Raw genomic sequence first — 21,875 nt, forward strand, 5'->3', positions numbered from 1 at the left:
TAAACACAGAAATAAACCTGCAGAAGTAAGTGAAACACCCACCCACTCATGCAGACATCGTGCTGAAAAACCAGCATCAATGTATGTTTGTTTGACAAAACCGGTCTAAAACCGTCACATTTGACCAGTCTGAGCAATGGAAACCAGTTTAATGTGTTTTATGGGTCCAGGTAGTTTCTCTTATGTGGTTTAAAGGCACAACCCCCCCCCCCCCCCCCCAGCAAAAAAACAAAACCAGTCAAGGACCATCAAACCAACTTAGGCTGGTTTATGCTAGTCTTTCCAGCACAACATGAACCGCAGTTCTGGTCTTTTCCGCTGCCACATCATGTTTTGTTCTTCTTATTTGGCAATAATAAACCTGAATGATATATACCGCTCGATGTGGTGGGACTTAATCAGAGTCGCTGACATTCGTGTCACTGTCCTGTTTTGTATATTTGCCCTCTATCTGTGAGTCGGGCCAAATGTCACGCCGGTGCGGAGCTTCATGATTAGCAGCAGTGTCTGAATTATCATAAAGTGTCCGCATTAGCATACAGTTGTCAGACTTTCTGGCTTCCTCCATTTCCAGCTCTGGCTGGAAGCAAACACAGCATATAGGGGTGCGTGTCAATCAGAGGAGACCTCAGCAATCATTCCCCTTAATTGGGGGTAACATATGAAGATTTTTCTTTCCTATTTCGGTATCTCTCGACAGCCATTAGCTGTCAGCTGACAGGAAAAATTTGCTAACGTATATAATATATAACATAATACTTGCTAATTTTTATTTTATTTTCAATTACTGAAAATGATTTTAATATAGCTTCAGTGAATAACTGCTGAAAGTGCAAACCTGCTATTTATTAATATTTTGAATTGGCTTTTTTTTCTTTTTTTTCTCTTTTTTTTGATTTAAGTTTTTGTAATTCTTTTGTGTGCGTTTGCCATTTTTAATGTATTTTTCTACATTTCTATATTGTTATTTTATTTCAATTTGAGTTTAAGTAATTTGTTTAGTACTTCATCTTAAATGAAAAATGAGAAATGTTGCCTTTTCAACTAATTTACAATATAAATATTAGATTTAGATATTATTAAATATTAGACATTTTTTTTAGATAGTTTTAGTTAACAATAGTGACATTGCTGAAAGACATGAAAACTTGAGCTGAATGTATTTGACTGTTATTTTTTGTATATAAATTATACAAATTATTTTTTTACAAATCTGTTATATATGTACATATGCTATACGCCACGGCATTTTGCTCAATTGACCTCCGTCCAGTTCTTCCATGTAAAACCGTGAGAACCTGGAACCAACCATATGCAGTTTCCATAACTAGGCAATTATGACAATATTTAGTTGTGCACATCCTTAATTCATTATATGTGTGTTGTTTACTTGCGCAGCAAATAATACAGGTTATTGCCTCACACACCAGTCCCTCGTTGAAATATCATTGTCACAATTTAATTTCTTTTTCTATATGTTTTTTCCTGTTTTATCTCCACTATTCTGTCCTTAAGGCAGAAAGCTCATAAAGATGCATTAGACACAGTTGACAGACACTAAGCTTTAGTACACCGCGTGTATCAGTCTGATTTGAGTCAGATAAAAACAGCAAGGCTTGTTCTTCTGTTGCAATTTGAACCATATATTATGGTTCAATTCCTTAAAACGTTACCAGCCAGCTACAGTCTCAGCCTGGGATCTCATGCCCACGAACCGCCCACAGTCTCGTCTGATCTATACTGCGCAGAAAAGCTAGAAAGCGCTTGTGAAAAGCTCCTATCCAGGAAATCTTCAACAGGTGCAAAGGGCTTTTCTTTTGCATTTCAAAGACAGTTTTGAGAGACTAGGTAACAAGACTGCTAGATATTCATGAGCAGAACTGTATTTCCTGCTTTTCCTGTCTGTGAAATGGTCAGTATTTATATTAATTTCTTTGCGAGCACTGGCATTTCCTTCAGAAATCATTCGTATGATGATTTGATGCTCAATGATCTATTATTTTTGGCAATCAATTAACTTATTAACAGCTTAATTTTGTTTGTGGAAACCGTGATACATTATTTCATGATTCTTTGAGATCTTACTGCCACTTTTGATAAATTTAATACATTTTTGCGGGTAATAATATTATTATTATATATTTTTTATTGTACCCCAAACTTTTGAATGGTAGTGTTTCCACAAAAATATGAAGCAGCACAATTGTTTTCAACATTGATAATATCAAAAGGATTTCTGTAGGATCATGTGACACTGAAGGCGGGATTAATGATGCTGAAAATACAGCTTTGATCACAGGAATAAATTATATTTTAAAATATATTCAAGTAGGAAACTATTTTAAATTGTAATAATATTTTACAATATTACTGTTTTTGTAACTTTTGTACTGCAACTACAAACTTTTGTATTGTATTGAGTGAGTTTCTTCCTCCACAAATGTACCTGTCTGTAAACAGTTATGTCAGTCAGGTGATCACTGGCGGTTTTTGGCAAGAATAAGTCTTGCCTTTAGTCAAAAGTCTGGGTGTGCATGACTCGCCAGCTGGTCAGTAAGTTTTATTTACTCACCAGAGGTATTTTTCACTCGCAGTTGGTGCTTGGCATGTCTTAAAGTTTTTTAAATGGATTAACATTCATAAAAGGACTGGAAATAGGCGTCCGGAGATTTCCCTGCTGTCTGTGTGTCTGCCCGAGACTCTGTAAATATCCGGAAATCTGACTGTGGGACGCTGTTTAAAGTCTTTAAAGCTGTGATGCGCTCTTTGTCTGTCAATCATTTTGAGTGACAGGGTCTGGTGTCTGTGGATGGCGGGGTTTAGGAGAGAAGGGGTTTATATATATTATATATAATAGTTGCTCTACTTTTGTGTTATTTTACAAAAGTATACACATTTATCTGCATGTTTGTTTTTGTTTATTTGCTTGTGCATTATTTGCTTTGTTTTTTGCTTATTTGCACATTTATTTACCTTTTTTATTTATTTGAAGACTTTTGAAACAGTTTCTTTGTGTTCATATCTGGCTCATCCTCAGCCCATACTAATATTGTAAGCCGCACGACTTGTTTTTGCAACATGTATTCCCCATGTGAGCGAGCGAGAGGTTTCCAATAGCAACCAATATCATCCACAGGTTGATCTCAAAAGTTTGCTTTCCAACTTCATTAAAACAAAGTGCACAATTTCTTTTTGCTTTGAGCTTCCTTCTCCCCTCGTCACCTTTTGTATTTCGAACGCCTCCCCATCTCTAGAATTAAACCTAGATGTCATTATGCGACGGTGACGAAAGCAGTCGTACAGTGGGGAGATTTCTAACAAGAGCCGGCTGCGTTTAAAGGATTAGTTCACTTTTAAAATGAAAATTGTGTCATCATTTACTCACCCTTAAGTTGTTTCAAACCTGTATGAATTTCTTTCCTCTGCTGAACACAAAGGAAGATATTTAGAAGAATGTCAGTAACCAGACAGTTTTTGGTTCCCAATGACTGCCATAGTATATTTTTTTCCTACTATGGCAGTCATTGGGAACCAAAAACTGTCTGGTTACTGACATTCTTCTAAATATCTTCCTTTGTGTTCAGCAGAGGAAAGAAATTCATACAGGTTTGAAACAACTTAAGGGTGAGTATATGATGACACAATTTTCACTTTAAAAGTGAACTAATCCTTTAATAGGTGGAATTTATTACATTCCAGGGATCCGAGAGAGAGAGAGAAATATTCCACAACATAATGCAGGAGCGGCGTCGTATTGCACTTCCTCCAGAGCCAGTCAGACAGAGATCACTGTGGGAGAAAACACAAGCTATTATCTGCTCCTGTAAGAGGATTCTGCGTTCCCTATCCAGACCCTGACAACTCCTGCCATTTACAAAGTGAAAATGCCATTCTGGAATAAGGAACCTTTCTTTTGCAATGCTATTAGTCTTGCGTTTTTAAGCGTTTTTGTCTCTAGCCTCAAAAACTACTGTATATTCTGGGTCTATTTAATTTGTTAATAGACAGAATTTAAAGGGGACCTATTATGCCGCTTTTTACAAGATGTAGCCTAATGCAAGTCTCTGGTTTCCCCAAGTGTGTCTGAAGTTTCAGCTCAAAATACCCCACAGATCATTTGTTATAGCATGTCGAATTTGTTTGTGAGCAAAAACACAGCTTTTTTGTGTGTGCGTCCCTTTAAACGCAAATGAGCTGCTGCTCCCCGCCCCCTTTCCAGAAGAGGGCGGAGCTTTCGAATACTCCGGCAGCAACAAAACTGGAGAATCTCACGCAGCTAAAATGTTAATTTTCAGTAGCGATGTTCAGCCTTATATCGTCGGAGATGTTCCAATCCAAAGTTGGGAATTTAACTTATGCACAAAATTGGAATATCGCATAAATAATTTGTGAATGAAGCACCGTTTCCATCACATGTGTTCGCGAGAACAAAATCGTCACTTCCTGGGAAATTGGCGCAAAATATCTGAAACAAAAAAGGAAGTTGCTGCAATCGGGGAACTGTGAACACAATCGTGTGAGACGCTTCTGAGGGAATTAAACCAAATTCATTCTGATGGCAGACTTTGGCTCAGGCATTTCAGAAAGATCAAACCAACATTTAAGATGCTGTGCGATGCCATTGGTCAGCTGATTAGTCCAGATATTAAGTGGTTTCCAGGGTATCCTGGTGGATGTATGGCCGTTACTAAGTTGATTCTATGGTATTCTGGTGGTTGTTAGGCTGTTACTAACTGGTTTCTAGGGTATCCTGGTGGATGTATGGCCGTTACTAAGTGGTTTCTATGGTGTTCTGGTTATTGTCAGGTCATTACTGGGTGGTTTGAATCCTTGGATTTAATTCTAAGGAATATTCTAGAGACTAGATGCTTTGCCGGAACTTGTAAAATGCTATTTTAAAAAAACAACAATTCGCTCCAAATCTGGAACACATTGTGTTTGCTCTACAACTAAAAGCAGTTTAAGTTTAACAGCGCACCTGTGTTTCTGCTTTAGTCTCAACAGGGGATTCAGACGAGTTTAGAGTCTATCTAACAGTCATCATCACACACACAAAACCAGAACGAGAGAGGCTCAAGGGATCACAGAGATGATGGACTCGCTCTCTCCTTATCTGAAACTGTGTAGCTTTACCCCCGGCTGCGGTTTTGTCCGCTTCTGTTTGTTTGGTTTGTTTAGTTGCAGTATTTCCTGAGTGCGGCTGTAAATAGCTGTGACCCAGTGACACACAGCTGGACAGGCCCTGTGGGATTGATTCCACTTGACAGTTTCACTTTAACGTTATAAAACTGGTGTGCAGTGAATCAAAAACTTTTTTTAGGGAAAAAATAAACTTTTATGAAGAATTATCTTGGAAATAAATCGCAAGCCAATGTGTAGTTTTATTTTTCATTTAGTACATTCTGGAATCTGTTAAAATCTGCATATATTAATTTGAATTTTTTTGCATGCTTAGAAAATAATTTTGCATCAAATTTACCGCAGAACTCTGTAGTATTGAATTCAACCGTTGCACTACTTTTTATTTATAGCTTATTTGCTTCATTTATTTATTTACTCGTTTATTTATTTAGCCTATTTACCCATTATGTGCTTATTTATTTAGCTTATTTACCCATTATGTGCTTATTTATTTAGCTTATTTACCCATTATGTGCTTATTAATTTAGCTTATTTGCTTATTTACTTATGTGCTTATTTATTTTGCCTATTTAGCCTACTTATTTATCTGTTTATTTACATTTTCTGTTTATTTATATTATTTGCTTATTTATCTGCTTATTGGTTTGCTTTATGCTGTTGACCTTTTTTGCTTATTTGCTTATTTATTTGTGCATATTTACATATTTATCTGCTTATTGGTTTGCTTTTTGCTGTTTATTTGTTTTGCTTATTTATTTACTTATTTTGCTTATTTTATTTGTGCTTTTTTTAAGCTTTTTTATTTTGCTTGTCAACTTATTTATTTGCTTATTTGTTTTCTGTAATTTATTTGCTTATTTTTTTTGTTTAATTTGTTATATTTTTTTTAATTTTTGATGCACAGCATGTAAAATTATGTAATTTGCCATTCTTTTTAGCACAAACATGCTCCTTTTTTATGTAAATTAGGTTTGTTAGAAGTTTAGTCTTATTTATTAAACTCTTTTGCCTGGCACAATTAATGTTAACAGAAAGTAGGCAGTAAACACTGTTATTCTAATGGTCATGGGAACAGTAATTCATCAAAGGAACAGTATATAGCCATTGCTTATAAATGAATTGGGTACTACCAGGCGCGCGGGAAGTCATTTTCGACAGGGGGTGCTGGCGGCAGCGGCGGGGTGGGGATACTGACACACAATCAAAGACAGTACAGTTTATTGTTTATTCCCCGTGCTATACAGTTATGCAGGCTGGGGCGTTATAAAACAGGGTGGGTCGTTAGGCAGCTTAGGGGGGTTCGGGGGCATGCTCCCCCGAGAAATTTTGGATTTCTCGGACCTACATATGTGCATTTTAAGGTGTTTGAAGGCCAACAAATTGGAATACAATAGAAGCAAATAATGAATAAAAATACGTTTATTTGTATTATGTACAAACTTTTGTTTCGTCATGTTTTCATAGCTCAATAGCGTTTCGGTGTGCTCAGATGTGCGGTCGCTGCGGTCGCTAGGAAACGGACACGGACGCGCGCGGACATGGATTTCTGTCGCGCAGGAATGTTTATTTTAAAACAACCACAAGTAGATTAAGTGTTCACAAACCGCATAACGGCCAAAAAAAGGCCTAAGTGCCACAAAGTAACAGACTATGCAAATCTGTCTTATCAGAGGGACATTCTTAAACGCTTAACGATCCTTTATATAAATCTGGGCCTGCATGGCGGCAGGAAAAAGACGCAGAGATGACACCGTGTCTCTACCTTACGATGATTTCGGTACACCAAAGGTACCGGGAAGTTCGCCGGCGGGAACTACAGTAGCTTGTCCTGCTCGTAGTAGTTGCGCAACTTGTGTGTGGGCCGTGCCCGTGAGTGTGCGTGCTGCGTAGGCGCGTCAAGGCACATCTGATTGGCTAATACTACACACTGAAGATAAATTAAATATTTTTTTATTAAATAATAACTAAAATGATCCATCTCTTCATCCCACACACCAAACGTGACATACAAAATGTCGTGGAACAGAAACAACAACCAGAAATATTTATAAGCTATCATTTTATTGTCATCACAGTTTGCCAAAGGGGGTGCTGCAGCACCTGCAGCACCCCTAGTTCCCGCGTCCATGGGTACTACAACAGAGCATGTGCAAATAAACGGCTCTGTCAGTGTTTGTGTGTACATGCGATTCACAGCTATTAATGGTTAAGCATTAAAAAGCGATTATTCACCCTGTGTTAACAAGGCTTGAAAGCCCTCCTCTCCCCTCTCTAATTCAGTAATGACTCGGGGATATGAACCCATCACTGAGCAGAGATGCTCTGGAGAGCTGGTCTTTGTGATGGAGGGGTTTGAAACAGAATGTGGGAGTCAAAATAATTTTGCGTTTATGTATAATGAACACAGATTAGATGGCGTGTGACTCTTAAATTGAATTTGTGCATCTTTAATCAAGTCTGGGGCATTTTGAACAACTGCACCACACATGTTGTGTGTTTGTTGATATTTCTTTATTTCCACAGAAACTGTTCTCTCATCTTTACATATGGCTTTAATTATTCCAACAAGGGTACAGTTGCACTCTAATTGTTTTGTGAGTACTTTAATCTATTTTCATCCAAATTAAAAGGATACTTTACCCCCACATGACAGATTCTGTCATTTATTTACTCTCATGTTGTTCCAAATATGTTTGACTTTCTTCAAAATATCTACCGTACTTTTGTTTTCCATTAAAGATTTCAGCTTCTCTTTCTTTAAAAATATAGCACCCACTGGCTAACCCATACCATAAAAATACTCCAGATGTATTGTGGCTATTTTTAGAGTCTTTTGAGTGTAAGTGTCTGGATTTAAATTTTTTGGTGAATAGTTTTCGAACAATTATAAAGCATGTGTTGTGTATTATTTTATAAAGTGAGTCATTCAGTTAGACAGAGGTGCTGAGGAGATTTTAGCACATTGCTAGGTTTCTAGGGTGTCCTGGTGGTTGTCAGACCATTACTAAGTGGTTTATAGGGTGTCCTGGTGGTTGTCAGGCCATTACTAAGTGGTTTCTAGGGTGTTCTGGTGGTTGTCAGGCCGTTACTAAGTGGTTTCCATGGCGTTCTGGTGATTGTCAGACCTTTTCTAGAGTGTTTTGGTGATTAGTATGCCATTATGAGGTGGCTTATTGTAGTGGTTTTTTAGTGGTTTCTAGGGTGTCTAGTGGTAACCAGCTACTTGTTAGTTTGTATAATATTATGGTGGTTGCTAAGCCATTACTAGGTGGTTTCTATGATGTTCTGGTTGGTTTGTTGGATATTCTGAGTGGTTTGTGTGGTATTTTGGGTGTTCTACTAGTTTATATGGTGTTAAGGTGGTTGCTAGGCTGCTACTAGGTGGTTTGTAGAATGTTCTGGTGGTTGCTAAGCCGTTAGGTGGTTTCTAGGGTGTTCTGGGTGGTTTGTATGATGTTTTGGGTGTTGCCAAGGTGTTACTAGGTAGTTTTAGGGTGTCTAGGTTGTTATCAGGCTGCTGCTAGGTTGTTTGTAGAATGTTCTGGTGGTTGCTTAGCCATTATTACTAAGTGGTTTCAAGGGTGTTCTGGTTGTTTGTATGATGTTTTGAGTGTTCTTCTGGTTGCCAAGGTGTAACTAGGTAGTTTCAAGGGTGTTCTGGGTGGTTGGTACTGCTAGGTGATCAAAAGATCTCTCCACAAGTCTCTGTGATATTTAATTCACATTTAATTGAATATTCAACAATATTATTGATCTATAGCGATACCAACTCTATAGTGGTTGACCAGAGCACTGCTATTATTTCTCACTTAAACTACAATAGAATTGATTTCCCCACATGTTTCGCGTCTGTCCTCTGCACGGCATTTTATTCTTTCCGCGCGGCCGCGCACGCGCGCAGCTTAGAGGGAACATTGGACTTGACTATTTTGGCCATATGGCCCCTACTTCAGTGAAAGATTTTCTCGTGAAAATGCAGTCTACCGCACCTCCGCTCATCCAGCTATTATTTGTGGTATTTTTTCGTATTTGTAGCACAAATGTTGTTTGCACTGAAGTTTAATGCTAAGGGTTCATGTTTGTTTAAATCACTACGTATGAGCAATAACAAACAACCAAAAAACCCATGCGAGTCTTTTAACAAGAGCACAAGCTTCACATTTCTGCCTTTAAAGAGCCTGTAAAATGGCCTGACCCAGAATATTCCTTTAATGACACGGGCCTTGACACGTTTCCTCTGAATCTGTGCTCTCTCTCTGAACTCAGGTCTGCTGGAGGATAATAATATGTTTCCAGCCGTGGTTCTGATGACAAACTGCTCTGAGGTCTTTGTGTTGTCCGTCACCGCCCATCAGAGAGGAAACAATTAGCTGCAACGCCGTAATTAAGGGTCTTGCAAATGGAAGGTTGACTATTAGAGAAACATTTCCCATAATGCATCAACAATGCTTTTAGAAGGAAGCCGACTGATAAGTGGTCAAGACAAACAGCCATTAAAACGGAGCTTCTCGCTTTTAGAAGTTACAGGAAACAATGAGATGATGGCGCTGAATTGTTGATGCAAATCAATTTCCTGGCTGGAGTGTGCAGCTGAGAATGTGTTTCTGCTGCCGGTAATCAAGATAATGTGACATTCAGCAGGAGCCAGGATATCTGATCTGAAAACCATCTCGGCAGTAGCCGTGGACCGCTACATAATGGATGCTGATTGTTTAAGAGGCCTGTGTTCCCTCACGGAGGAGAAATACGTGACAGCTCAAATCAGGATGATATGAATGGCTTCTAATGGTTTTCTAATGCATATTCAGGATGAAGAACTTCAGGGGGTTTTGTGCTTCATTAATGATTCATAAATTATAATAGGTGCTGGCACTGAAGGTCGAGACAGATGTCAGTCTGGAAGGTCACACTGAAATGTTAACTAAAATCCTCTCATTTCAACTAATCAACAATAGCACTTTCTCTCTCTCTCTCGCTCGCTGTGGCAAACGTTTGACTCCAGAAGGTCTGTTTCGACTGGAAATGCGATCGTTCAATGATTCTGAATGATGATGTTGTGCGACTGTTTTGATTGGCTGAAGTGTTGACTGGTGTCTGAGAGACTGACTCACAGGCTTCTGTTCTGTATGTGTGTGTGTGTGTGTGTGTGTGTTTGTTATTTATTATCTCTTGCTATTAGAGCCAAAGCTGTGGGTTCTAAATGGAACGGAACATTCTTTTAGGTCCTTGATGATGTCATCAATTCAGCTCTGAATTTTTAAGTTTGGCAGAGAGGAATTCATTCCTATGATTTTGGCTCATTATATGTTTATGTGACTGGGAGTTGTTATACATTTGTCTCAAACCATTTTTTTTTTTTGTATTATGTTTCAGTACTAAAAATATTGTTTAAATGTACATATTTTGTATTGTTTCACTTACATTTTTGCAGAAACAAGCAAAATATATTACCTTTTTCTAGCATGTTTAGAAAATATGTAAAACATTTTATTTAAAATATATTAGCATTAAAAATAAATAATTGTACATTATTAAAATATATTATTAGCATTTCTGTATGTTTTTTGTAGCAAGATGCTACTATATCTGTCTGTCTGTTTGACTATTTATAATGTACATTTTATAACAGAAACATTATATTAAATAAATTAAATATTATGCTTTTTGTTTTATTTATTTTACATATTTTGCATTACTTCTATTATTTATAGTAATACTTATATGTATATATATAATATTGTTTTTTTATTACAGAAAAACACTACAAAAAATAATTAAAACGTAGTATAACATTTGGTTACAGAACCAAATAAAAAATAATGCAAAACAAATAAAATATATTTATAGATATGCGATATATATATATATTTTTTAAATATTGTTGTTTGTTTATTTGTTTATTTATTAATTTAGACCTTATGCGCCAGAGAAACACACTCGCAGCCATCTTTAAAATGTCTGTATATTTCTATGGCATCGTTGCCGAAGAGTAATTTAGCTGGTATTTTAATGTAGAGTTAATGAAAGTTATCATGAGCATTACAATGATTAAAGCAGACATAATAACAAATGTCAAGATTTTAAAACATAAATCATTCACAAATGATTCATAAATCCGAAAGATCTTGCCTTCATGCTGTGGAAATTCGAACCAGAAGCCCGAACACAGCGAGATCTTTACAGTCCTATACTGTGAAAAATGCTTCTTGGTTTGAAGAAGGTTATTTGCTGGACCGAAAGTGTTGCACAGCACCATTAAAGAGACTTGAGTAGTGTTTGGCCTCAGGTAGAGGTGAGTTAATCGACAGTTTCTCTCACTTCAGAGCTCTTAACTCTTAACATCTCCATTGGGACCGTCCTTGCACTTAGTGTCCTGTATGTCTCTTCAGAGGATAAAAGCATCTGCTAAATGGACACAGCTGAGCTTACCTGAAGGAAGAGGTATGATCCTTTTGTGTGCATCTATACACACTTCATCTTTTTTAAAATCTTTTAGAGAACGCACTTTACCGTTATCTTGCTCTGATGATAGACTAGATAATAGACCAGATGCGGACAAACTATATTTTGTTATTTTTTACACAGGTTTGCAATGACAGAATTGTCTAATTGTTTCTAATGCAAAACATCATTCCATTTAAATTCAATTAGAGTATTGCACTTCTGAACACACAATCTCAGTATATTGGTGTCTTTCGTGATGCGTTATGCTTTTACGCTAAAAACATGGAAAAAGTTCAAGTATTTGTGAAGGATGAGAATTTGATTTTATTTGGCGCTCTGATGGCAATGGCAACTATGACCTGTGTATTTATGAGGCATGTGTTCTCTGAATCTATCAGTGTGTGTGTGTGTGTTTTGGGATTCCCACTGTGTTGTTTTTTTCTTAATTAAAAGCCAATAAATTGCCGTCCAGCACACGAGACTCATGCTGAGAAGTTGATGAAAACTTTGCCACTAATTACATCAAAAAATTTGTTGGAGAAAACAACTATCCCAGATACTATTCTCTCTCTCTCTCTCTCTCTCTCTCTCTCTCTCTCTCTCTCTCTCTCTCTCTCTCTCTCTCTCTCTCTCTCTCTCTCTCTCTCTCTCTCTCTCACACGTGCATTAATTCTCGGTAGGTTTATGGATCATTTATTGGGCGGGCGGTATCATCGGAGTACTATGATGTTTGTTGTCGGCCTGTTGTAATCTTTTATTGATGTAAAACGCTGTAATATATGATTAATTATTCATCAAACCGTTTCTGTCTGAATGAGGTTCTTCAGGAACGAGCAAACCTCTGGCTTTGAGTGGTAATGAACACAAGCGCTCATGGACTGATTGCACCGTTTCGCTCAGGAACACGATTTATTCGGATAATACACTGTGTTCTTTTGATTTTTAATGCACATTTGCACATGCAAGCAAACACACACACACACACACACACACACACACACACACACACACACACACACACACACACAGTGTATTCTCAGTGTAAAGACCATCATTACCACTTCTCACACACCATCGTGGTGGAACACATGGATTCTGCTTTTATTTCCATGGAAGACACCCACCGCCCCCATCCCCCCTGTGTGTGTGTGTGTGTGTGTGTGTGTGTGTGTGTGAGTGAGAGAGCGCTCAGACATGCCTGTTTCTAAGTTACCAGCTTCACTCTGCTGCCAGTTGAGTGTAATTCTGAAACACCTTTAAGCTTCAAAACAACTCGAGTGATTTGAGGGAAGGACAGCCTTTTACTGTGCTGGTATCAGACGGTAACACCACGAACCTGTATAAAGATGACCATATTCCTGTTAGTACGTATGCTTCTCTGAGAAACCCCAAAAGTGGTGTAACTGGCAAAAAAAATCCAAAGGACATTTTTTTCCCCCACTATTTTATATTCTATTATATATTCTATATCTAAAATAATTTTTATTTCTGTCAAAAAAATATTATTTTTGACAATCTAATATTAACATAAAAATAGAAATTACGTGTGTGTGTGTGTGTGTGTGTGTGTGTGTGTGTGTATAGTGTTTAAATGATTATCATATTCATATACCATGGAAGTAAGATCATGGGAATGTCCAAAACGATGATATTACCATAATAGCATGTAAAAAAGGACCAAAATACCAAAAATTACCATGTTACTACCATGGTATTCTTGGAGGTACCTTGAAATATCATGCAAATACATGCATTTTAGTATCACATTACATTTCAAAGTTGCATTGTATTACCATCTGACATACCATGATGCAAACGCACTTTTACTGTTTCAAAACAAACACACAAACATGGATAATATGCCCCGAAATCCATACCATATCTAAAAGCATGCACTTACAAAAAAGCACTATTAATTCCTCTGTAAATATCATAAAGTTTCAAAACATCTAATGCCATCATATACCATGGTACTGCTACATTACTTTTTCTAACGGAGGTATTTCCATGCTTTTGTATCCAAATCATGCTATTACCGTAGTAAACTGTAAGAACCGTCATATTACCATCAAAAAGATCATAATAATTCCATATTACTTTTTAGTAATTCTAATTTTTTAGAAAACAGACCAAAATCTCAGTTTTTCGGCATTAACACACTTGCTGTATGTGCGTCTGTTCTCTCGTCAGATCACAAAGTCATAATCAAAAGTGACAAGAAAGACACCTGGTAATGGAGTCCACCTGAAGTCTGGCATCTCTTCATTCTCAACCGCATTACACGAGCGATCCGTCCCCCACATGTGGGAAATACTAGTTGCTTTCCTTCTTTATCAGAAACGGCAGTCGCCACTCACCTCCGTTTCCCAGCGAGGGGAATCCCTCAGAAAGAAATCCCTTCTGTCCTCCTCCTGGCGCTCTCTCTCGCTCTCTCTTTCTGTCTGTGTCAGTTTGTCTTTTGTTGCTCCTCAAACTCTTTTCCAGCTCGCTGGGTGGCCGTTAATGTGGAGTTCATCCTGATCCTGCGGGGGTCCTGATGTGTCCGGCAAAAACCAGAGAAGAGCCAAAGCTGAAGACCTCACCAGTGAATCCAGGAGCTCCAAATGGAGAGAGAATGAGAGAGAGTACAATGTGAGAAAGGAGGGAGGGGAAGGTAAAGCTCTCAATGAGAGAGAGAGAGAGAGAGAGAGAGAGAGAGAGAGAGAGAGGAGGTGGTTGTGTGAGGAGAGAGAGAGAGAGAGTGTTTGTGTGTGCGTGCGCGCGTGTCTGCGTGTGTGTGCGCAGGCATGCAGTGGCCCCATAAAAAATTATATGAATTATATTATATAATATTATATTATATTATATAGGAAATATGCTTATAATTTTTTTATATATATATAATAATATATTATAGATAATTTATTTTAGATTTTCTATTTTATTATTACTGTATGTATTTAATTTTATACCTGGACTGTTTGATATTTTTTTATCTAATACAACTGTAAGGTCCTCAATTGTTAAAGTTCAAAAATATACACACACACACACACACACACACACACACACACACACACACACACACACACACACACACACACACACACACACACACACACACACACACACACACACACACACACACACACACACAAAGTTTTATTTATTTTATCCTTTTTTATAGGAGATATCTATAAGACAAACAAACCTGTGTGTGTGTGTGTGTGTGTGTGTCCTCTTTTCATTAGACTTTAATCTAATTTACTCTGACACTCTTCATATGAGTCCTTTGTGTATTTGGGATCACACAAGGTTACATCTCTTATTCAAATGCGCACACACACACACACACACACACACACACACACACACACACACACACACACACACACACACACACACACGATAGTAGGTTTGACTGTCAAAGGATTTCATCCAGAATTAATGACTGAATTACTCCCATGCCCTGAGTGTCATTGAATGTGTGTGTGTGTGTGTGTGTGTGTGTGTGAGACGGGGTCTTTTTTGCTACTAATATAGCCTGGGAAAACCCAGACCCTCTCAGTTGTAACTGAGTAAGGGTCTGGCAAAGCTCCATAGACAATTCATTTCCACAGGGGCGTCACCAACGGACGTCGGATAGATCTAAAACCAATCAGAGCGATGAATGACATGACGTATGCAGAGCGACGGAGAAACATCTCGAGACTCTCAGCAATTCTCTGTTTGTGTTAACGAAAATTACCATTTTAAATCGCTTGAAACAGACGCGATAGCTGATTCGAACGAGTGATGTTGTGATGTTCCACGGCGGCATCCATGTCTGTAATGTACAAAATCTGCGTCACCGTCTCTGCTCTGTCGTCATCGTGTAAAACGTTTCTGATTGGTGCCGCGATTTCGGCGGATTGGAAATGGGTTTCAATGGGCTCTTTGCCAGACCCACTTGCAGAGCAAATCTAAATTTGCCGGAAGTGGTCTGGGTTTTCCCAGGCTACTACTAATATAGTTGTGATTAAATAAAATCCCTCTGTAGTTTCACATTAAACACTTTCAGCGGCTCTGAATTGCTGCAAGATTCGCTCTCTCACACACGAAACAATATTAAATCCGCGAACGCAAGAGCATATGGCACTGTCAGTAAACACACACCCTCACGATGAAAGGACACCAGGGCCAGTGTAGTCGAGGAACAACTGTCACTTTTGGTAAACAGTCTCCTGCACATTAATTCAGCTGTGACCCGCCGGAAGAGCCCGCCTGGGCTGTAAATCACAGGTGTAGCGTCTGCGCCGCGAGGAAAGATGATGTTTACAAACCCAAGTCCTCTAAACTTGCTTAAACATTTATTCCTGGGCGAGAGAAACCCACGAAATGAGCTCTCAAAGCAAGAAGCTGTCACTCGAGGACAGCTCACGCCTGCCACGGGAAATAAAGAAATTTAGGTCATCATGAGCGTTTCTGTTGAAACTTCTAAAATGCTGAAGTAATGACGGGAACATTTGGTATTTGCTGAAAGGAATTTGGAAAATATTGGAATTTGCCATGAAATGCCACCAAAAACTCAATATAGAAATTAAATGACTTTCAGTTTGGAAACTGGAAGGTAAACCGTTATAAACTAGATATATATTCTAGTTTCATTATTTGTTGTTTACATTTGATTGATATTTCGAATTTGAAAACAAGGTCAAAGGTCACAAACGAAGGTTCCAATAGAACCTTTTAAGTTCCAATGATGTCATAAGAGAATGTGTAAGAGAAAACTTTTGAAACGGCAGTGTACATTCATTTGAACTAACATTGATCTGAAGGACGTTTAATAGAACATCAAGAACATTTTATTCTCTAAAGCTCCATATAACCGGCCCAAGAACCCATTTTTTTCCCCCTAACCCACAAAGAACCTTTATTTTTAAGAGCGTATAGACAAAGTAGACGTTTCGAGGCGGCCTGAGGTTTTATAGGTCTTCTGAACAGAGTTCTCTTGTTGTTTTGCAGGACAGACTGTACAAGCAGGATCAACTTACACAGTTTGAGCTGTTAAAGCGGACGGACTGTTCTGGACAGATGTGCCAAAACCCTGATGCTCACCACCGCTCTACATTTCTACAAATAAAGCTTGTTTAAGGTTTTTACTTGGTTCTTTTTGAGATTGAAGATGTTTCCGATGATACATTGTGACTTCTTAAAAGATTAGTTCACTTTCAAAAAAAACAAAACAATTGCTGATAGTTTACTCACCCCGATGTCATCCAAGATGTCCATGTCCTCAAAGGTTTTTGAGGAAAACATTCCAGGCTTTTTCTACACAGAATGGACTTCAATGGCAACCATCAATCCCAATGTTCAAAAGAAGGTCCAAATGTCCATCTCAATGCAGCTTCAAAGTCTCGACACAATCCCAGTCGAGAAATAAGGGTCTTATCTAGCGAAACGATCGGCCATTTTCTAAAAAAAACATGACATTTATATGCTTTTTAATCACAATAGTTTGTCTTGTGCTGGTCTGCGACGAGCCACATATTACGTCATCACGTTGGAAAGGTCACGAAAAATAAAATAAATAAATAATACAAATAAATGAAAACAAAGATGTCAGACGATTTTGAAGTTGGAGGAGAAAATTAAATGGAGTTTTTCGCCCTTCCCTACTTTTTTGAACCGGAGTACACAGACAAATAACTTATTTAAATAAAGATAGATGACGTGACCGTGACCTTTCCAACGTGATGACGTAACGCAAGACGAACTATTGTGGTTAAAAAGTTAATAAATCCAAAAAAAATGTTTTTGAAAGTGAACTAATCCTTTAGGGTCCGTGTAATGGTTTTGCATGGTTAGTTTCATGAAGCACAAGAGATTAAAAAGCTTTTTACACCTCTATTTTTGCGGCGTACAGTGAGGTCAGGTTTTAGTGATTGTGTTATCAGCCCGTTTTGCTCTTTTCCCGCCACTGTGCACACCTGAGAGTCACGGGTCATGACCTTTGACCTCCGCCTGATGTGGTCTTCACATCACAGATCACCTGCAGACGGAGGTCATGCGGTTATTGTCTCTCTGTTAATAGTGCACTGAAATGATTTGGCAAGTTTGTCACTTCTGCTGAATATCAGTTACCGTCTCGACAGCTGCTTTTCATTTTGCTTACTAGCCCATCAAACGTCTCTGATATTCTAATTTCTATGGCTCTCTCCTTCAATGTTTGTCTGTGGATTTAACGGTCTAAAAATTAATAACACTCAAGATATCATTATTGCTTCAGACATTTAATTATACACTGTATCTCAAATCATGTTTGCTCATAATGTCCTCTCTCTGGTGTATCATATAGTTTCATGGACTTTCTAGACGCATGTAAGCGAAGGCTACAAGATTACAGTGCAGGTATTCATTTTCAGTTCATTCATACAACTAAAAAATAAATAAATAAATATATATATATATATACACACACACACACACACACACACACACACACACTGGAATATTTAGTTAAATGCTATTGCCTGAGCTATTTATTTGCTTGCTATTATGCTTTGAATGCATTTCCCATATATTTTCAAAGTTTTAATGTTTAATGTCTAATTGAGATATTCATTGTTTTTGTGCCAGGTCACAATCATAGTTTTTAAAAAATGTGTATATATTAAAAGTTTGGGGTCGGTAAGATTTTTTTTGTGTGTGAAAGAAATACACACTTTTATGACAATAAATTGATAAAAAGTCATCAAAATTGATCAAAATATCAACCATTTATAATGTTATAGAGGATTTAGATTTCAAATAAATGATGTTCTTTTCAACTTTATAAAAAAAATCTGTTTTTATCAACTTTTTTCAACATTAATAATAAATTTTTCTTAAGTATCAAATCAGCATATTATAATGATTTCTGAAGGATCATGTGACACTGAAGACTGGAGCTGAAAATCCAGCTTCACAGGAATAAATGACAGTTTAACATATCTTCAAACTGAAAACAGTTATTTTAAATTGTAATAATATTTTATAATATTACTGTTTTTACTGTATTTTTGATCAAATAAATGCATCCTTCGTGAGCAGAAGAGACTTCTTTCAGAAACATTTAAAAAATGTACCGAACCCCCAATCTTTGGAACAGTAATGTGTGTGTTTGTGTGTGTATATGTATATATATAGTGTGTGTGTGTGTGTGTGTGTGTATTTTAAACACTTAAATTAAGTTACATTTTATAAGTAGCTCACATTGTAGCTAACTACTTGTTGAAATGGAAGCTCGACCGTAGCGACTTTAAATAATGAGCTCGTAGCTTTTCCAGCACTGCACTCGTTCTCTCTTTATTTATCTGACAATTCATTACCCAGATGATAGTTCTCCACATGGCGGCGGCGGCTCCCTCAAGGAACACTACCTCTCTAATTTAACTTGCAGAAACACAAATCAAAGAGCCGCTATGAAACAAATTAGAGTACATTTGAACCTCCGACTGAATGGCAATGAATAAATCAGCAATAAATGCAGAAAACACATTTTGAGTCCACCGAGGGGAACTTTAGAGCTCGTTGGCTGTAATATAACCGGTGTGAAAACAGCGCTCGAAACGGGATCAATTCTGCTCTTTGCCCGAACAATTATGGATTTTTCTTTAGCGCATAAAATGCAGGGATCAAAACACATCAATACCCGTGGGCTTCAGAAACGAGAGGATTAGTTATGGGAGAAGGTGATCCGCTCATTATTTACAAGGTTAAAGGTCAACTCCTGGACCCTGGGGAGTGTTTTTGAATGTCATCTGTAATTCGGAGGCATCATTCTTTCCCCGTTTCTCTCTGGGGAAACACCAGAGTAGCCTGTAGGTTTATATTTTGAAATAAGAGAGAGAACATTTAAAATAAGAGATAAAAAAATCACGTCCAAACTCAAAATAAGCGAGCGGATTGTATTGCGAATCTTATTGGGAGTAAGCTGGGAAGAACCGTCCTGTGCCGAGAAATTCAGAAATTCAATACTCCTGGACTTCTAGTTTTGGCCGGGTTTTTCTTTTGATTCATAAAATGCTGTTTCACATCAGTTCTTGTCAAAAGCAATGAGTTATATTAATAATTCTCGCACATGAAGCTTTAAATCACTCATTTCCTGGGCTGATTTCACCACTGGCCATTTGATCACGTTTTGTGCCCTGGATTGAGTCCCGCAAGCCTCTGAAGGACAAATGAAATTTTTCCGAAGAATCCGGGCTAAATCAATCTCAGTCCTGATGGATGAGGTAAGCCTGTGATTTTGGACAAGTGAACCCAGCAGAGCCCTAACCTTGGTGCGGCCGGCAGACTATATAGCACAACTGCTCAAACGTGCCATTGGGATCATATGTCATACCAATCTTGTCCTGAAATTGATCATGTGGGGTATAGGAGAAAAAACAAGCTGTAGAGCTCCAAAATTGACAAAACTGATTAGAAAATTAGATATATAATATCATATAATTCTATTCATATTTTTATATGTTAAATTTATATAAAATTGTATATCAATTTAACATATTTTTTTAAAAACAAGTTTTTTTTAACTTAATTTTTATTACGTTTTAATATTTTTTTTTAAATTTATGTAAATGTATAAAATGAAGTATACAATTTATTTTATAAATTTACATAAATTATATATTTTATTGTATATTATGATTTTGATATATATAATATATAGTAATAAATAAATACATTATAAAAACAGTATTGTTACAACTATTATTATTATTATATGAAATATAATTACAAAATAGATTTGTAAAAAATAACTTATTATATTTTGTCTATATTTAAGATAGCCTATAATATATGAACTTTTTATGAAAATAATATTTAAAGCTACTTATTATACAGAAGTATATGAATAATATTATTATTTTTATTTATAGTAATAAATAAATATATAATACAAATATTGATTTGTAAAAGTAACGTATTTGTAATGTTATATTTCGTATATTTCTATTTTAATATATTCAATATTTATAAATATATTTAAAGCTACTTATATAAAAGTAAATGAATGATATTATTATAACAATTATTTCTATTGTTATTTTATCATTTTTCATTATATGTTTTATAATGCTTTCAAATGTGGGATTTTCAGCCCGACTCAACACAAATTATCCTGCGAAAACTGTCCACGGATCCCGTCTGGACCATGAATCTTCTGACATTTCATTAAATCATGACGTTTAAACATCTTTGAAGGCTGTTGGCTCAAATGAGAATGATTATGTATCTGGCAGATGCTTTGTTGTGATCAGGCTGAGTTGTTGAGGGTAATCTCTGCATATTATTATCATAGAGAGGTTTTATTTAGATGTTATTTGGTTCTCATTGGGGAAGCCTCCAGCGGGATCTCTATATGCGAGACATTCAGGACTGTGTATTCCTGTCAATCAAATCTGAAAGAGGAAAGGAATTTATCCCATTCAGAGCCTCATGAGGAATATCGGCTTCTCAGTCTGAATAATCATGCAGTTTGTGTTTGTTTCTACAGACTGTGCAGGACTAGCTCCTCAGTCGTCACACAAAATGAGTTTTGTTCATCGAGAGCCGTCCTTAAGCTCAGTGAGTCTCGAGTAGTTCTGTGTCAAACTCTTTCTCTGGTGTCCTCAACTAAGTTTCATGAGCTTCTGTGTTTCAGATCAGTGACTCTACATGGTTCTGCAACTCTAGAGAAAACTCGACATAATTGGACCGTCTGTAATCGAGGAAGTTTCACTCATCCTCTGCACCTCGTAAGTTTAAATATTTGAATGTAATAATAAGCCAGATCATTATTGTTATACCAATACATATGTTTCAAATGCAAACATTTATAATATAAAAAATAATTTCATTTTATTATATATTTTTTTAGTATTAAAATAATTATTTCAATATTATATTATATATATATATAATATTCAGCATACACACATATAGGCATAAATATATTATTTCAATAATATATAAAGTATATTATATAGTGTATTCAATTATCAGACTTTTGAATAATTATATAAAAAATACTTATTTTATATTCATTTTTAGAATTTTTAGAATATATATAATTATTATTTTTATATAATTCATTATTCAAAAGTCTGATTATTTTCCTCAGTTAATAATTCAATACTATATAAGCATATTATATACAGTGTATTAAATTATATATATATATTTTTTAAATTATATAAAAATGATGTATTATATATTCAATATTAGAATTATTAGAATATAATTATTATTTTTATATAATTAATTATTCAAAAGTCTGATTATTTTCCTAATAGTTAATCATTGGT

At 36.5% G+C, this 21,875-nt stretch overlaps 1 protein-coding gene and 1 long non-coding RNA gene across 4 annotated transcripts in view; one reads left to right on the forward strand and one right to left on the reverse strand.

Annotated features, from left to right (window-relative positions):
* Window positions 1-14,062, reverse strand: part of shisal1b (shisa like 1b) — a 43,055-nt gene extending 28,993 nt beyond the window's left edge. The window contains exon 1 of the mRNA XM_079602810.1: window positions 13,944-14,062. The gene's annotated coding sequence lies outside the window, so the exon portion shown is untranslated. The remainder of the gene's footprint in view (window positions 1-13,943) is intronic.
* LOC306993194 overlaps window positions 1-21,875 on the forward strand; it is a 59,949-nt gene that overhangs the window by 32,179 nt on the left and 5,895 nt on the right. For 2 of the 3 annotated variants that reach the window (XR_013796413.1, XR_013796414.1), the window contains exons 3-7: window positions 13,777-14,217; window positions 16,570-16,699; window positions 17,903-17,955; window positions 21,086-21,156; window positions 21,233-21,326. This is a non-coding gene — a long non-coding RNA (uncharacterized lncRNA). The remainder of the gene's footprint in view (window positions 1-13,776; window positions 14,218-16,569; window positions 16,700-17,902; window positions 17,956-21,085; window positions 21,157-21,232; window positions 21,327-21,875) is intronic. The other variant, XR_013796415.1, reaches the window with a different exon arrangement.

This window comes from Phoxinus phoxinus, assembly GCF_949152265.1.
Source record: "Phoxinus phoxinus genome assembly, chromosome: 25".
Taxonomy (NCBI): domain Eukaryota; kingdom Metazoa; phylum Chordata; class Actinopteri; order Cypriniformes; family Leuciscidae; genus Phoxinus; species Phoxinus phoxinus.